The 2,942-nt window shown below is 38.7% G+C and overlaps 1 long non-coding RNA gene across 1 annotated transcript; it reads left to right on the top strand.

Moving 5' to 3' along the window:
- Positions 1 to 704: 704 nt before the first annotated feature.
- Positions 705 to 2,424, top strand: LOC120325085. Its single transcript, XR_005566900.1, has 2 exons — positions 705 to 740; positions 1,772 to 2,424. It is a non-coding gene; the product is annotated as an uncharacterized LOC120325085 (long non-coding RNA).
- Positions 2,425 to 2,942: the final 518 nt, after the last annotated feature.

Raw genomic sequence — 2,942 nt, 5'->3', positions numbered from 1 at the left:
GAGAAGCTGTGAATTTTTGAAAAAAGATCTTTATAAAATGCAGTTTTGCAAGGTTTGAGCCCTACCCATGGAAGGGGCACTCATGATTTCTTTGCAACTCTCACAGGTGCTACTTCTGTGCTTGCTCTGGTTTTAAGCATCCAGAGGGTCAAGAAGAAAAGCCTGAAAGCTGCCAGGTGTTTCAGGAGCTGTTGTCTGTGCTTGAGAAGCATAAGTGCCTGAACATCAGGTGGAACTAGATGATCAGGTACACCATGAGAGGTTAACGCCAGTCCACCTCTCTGGCTCCATGCTCATTGGGAAACCTTTTCAGGTTTTCTTTGTAGGATGAGGGTTCACATGTTACTTCCAGTGAGTGCTCTGGATTGTTGCAGCACAAGGAGAGAGCTTGTTTGTGTCTGGAGGCAAAGCTCTACTCTCTGGGTTTTGCCATTTTATTAAATTTTATTTTTTTCCTCCTTGACAGTCCTTCTTCATTGCAAAGATATTTTGAAGAAACCTGACTGGAAGTTTGTACCAGTAAACAGAGGGGTATGTGTCCCCCTGTTTTTGAGGAATTTTGGATCCTCACACAGGCTTCAGGGAGGCAGAGGGAACCCAGCTCTTCCTGGTGAGGCCTCCCTGCTCCCTCGTGGTTCGGAGGGGAAGAGTGGCTTTTGGCCACTTCTCCAAGCAGAAAAGGAGACAGGCAAGAAGTACCTAGGGCATGGATATGGCATTCTCACTGAAATGCTTGTACAGTAAGTCCCCAGTCTCAATGTTGAGCTTGTTTCTGACATAAGAGTGTAGGAATAATAATTTTTAAGACAGGTTAGTGCTGCTTCTTCTCTGCTTGGAGTGCAGCAGGATGCTGAAGGCAGCAGAGACTAAGCACTAAACCATGCATTAGTGTTATCAAAGAAAAGTATAGCATAACTGTAGAATAACCAAATAAAGAGGATCTATTTTCCCCCTTAAGGAATGAAACCCAACTCTTCAAATCATTCAAGAGAACAAAGTGTTTGTGTGCATATGGGATGTTAAAAAACATGCAGCCTGACGTGCAAGTTCACAGTGCAGTAAAATAGCACTTGGGAAATAATTTTTTTCAAACTCTACCATCCGTCTGGTACCTGACAAGTGCTAAACTGTTAATGACTGTTACATCCATGCTTTATATAATGTATTTTAGTTTACTTTGAAGATAATTTGGCTAATTTGCATCACTGCATTTTGCCACAGTGCTACAGTGAGGAGGAAGTGTTGTGATAGTGCTGGACTCTGTATCAATATTTAAAGGGAATTATTAAGGAAATAGTATTTCTTAGTTTGCTATTAGATGGTAAGGGAAGTTGGCGAGAGTGCTAGTATTACAAGAGCTCCAAATCTGTTGTGGCAGTGGCATATGAATGTAATGATGCTGTTAAATTTTCACTACAAGCCACAAACAAAAATGCAAGAAAGTCATGAGGCCAAATGAAGATTAGATTAATTTATACTGTGTATGTCACAGTACTCTGTACACTGAAATTTTACTGTATTTGACTTATTGCTGCTTATAGAAATACCCTTGTCTTATTGTTTGGTCCTCTTTCCCTCCCTAAAGTTAAGGGAGTGCTTTAGAGGCATTTTGAGATCTTGCTGACGCTAATTCTATAAAAGGAAGCTTTGAGGGGGAAAGGCCCCTGAATTTACATTTACTTTCCAAAAAGTAGTTCAGTGCCCAGTATACAAAATGTGGAAGCTGAAATATAAAAGGTACATAATTTACTGTTTTAATATTTACTTCCAGGATCGAGAACTTCATGGTAAAAAGGAACAATTTCTCAAAGGTCTCTGCTGAGCTTTGCAAGCACATGAAGTATCAAAAGCAGAAGAGTATCTTTGTTCGTAGCTGTTCCTGTCTCTAACCAAGAAGTAAAACAGTTCTTTTTTTTTTTTAATACAACTTGAAGTTGGAATACACTCTGCTGGGTTGTGATAAGTGTTTGCCCTCATATTTCCACTTGCACAGAACTGGTGAAGTTCCCCAGGGCTTTGAATCTATCAATCTGTTAAGCCTAAAATACATATATGACTATTTTTACTTTTTTGTTAGTAAATTCAACCAACAAGCACTTCATGGAGGACAGCCTAAATTATGATATGAGGTTTTATAAAATTTTATTTTGCTTTTTATTTCAGAAAAAATTAACATGGGCTGAGACGCTGTTAAATTTCTGGACAGCTCATAGCCAATGCTTGAATACCCTTTTGGGACTTAAGCAGTATTTTGTAAATGATGCATTGGGCAGCAAAGAAATTATATTGCTACTGTAAATATTCATAGAGGTTTGGTCTTTTACCCATTTTAAGCTACAGAATAAGCTATAGAAAAATGCAGACTTTTGATTTGGAAGTTAACTAATATTTGGACTAAATGCAATAAATACATACAGTGTTACACTTTCCAGTGTGCTCTTGAACACATCTCTTTTGGTTTATCTTAATTAAATCCAGAATTAAACCAAGCCAATCAGTTTCTTTTTCTGGTGCATGGTATGAGGAGATGCAACGGAACAAGGAGTAAGTACATTACGAGGCTGAAGCTTAATTTTAGGTTCAGGGGGACCAGAGCAGAGCATCATCAGGGCTGAGCAACTGTCTATTCATGGTAGGACAGTTAGCATTGTGCCCTACTCTGAAGGAGGCCCCATTAATGTTAAGGTAAAAAATTAACTGTTCCATGAAGTTTTCATTTACACATTTTAGAAAATCTTCCCCAAGTGTAACGTTTCTGAAATAACATCTGGGTCTATATGTGCAGCTCAGGGGTTATATAAACAAATTAATGTTACGCTACAGTGACCATGGTAATATTTAGCAGAGGGAAACCCCTTAAATAGCAGAAGGGAAAAACTACTTGCAGTAACTCATTGAACGAATCACAGTAGAAAATTGAGTCATTTTCACTTGGTTTACTC

Source organism: Pipra filicauda, unplaced genomic scaffold (genome assembly GCF_003945595.2).
Source record: "Pipra filicauda isolate LSUMZ 115617 unplaced genomic scaffold, ASM394559v2 scaffold81_size6448238_pilon, whole genome shotgun sequence".
NCBI lineage: Eukaryota > Metazoa > Chordata > Aves > Passeriformes > Pipridae > Pipra > Pipra filicauda.
Note: the sequence above shows the minus strand (reverse complement) of the source record. Positions and strands in the feature narration are given on the sequence as shown.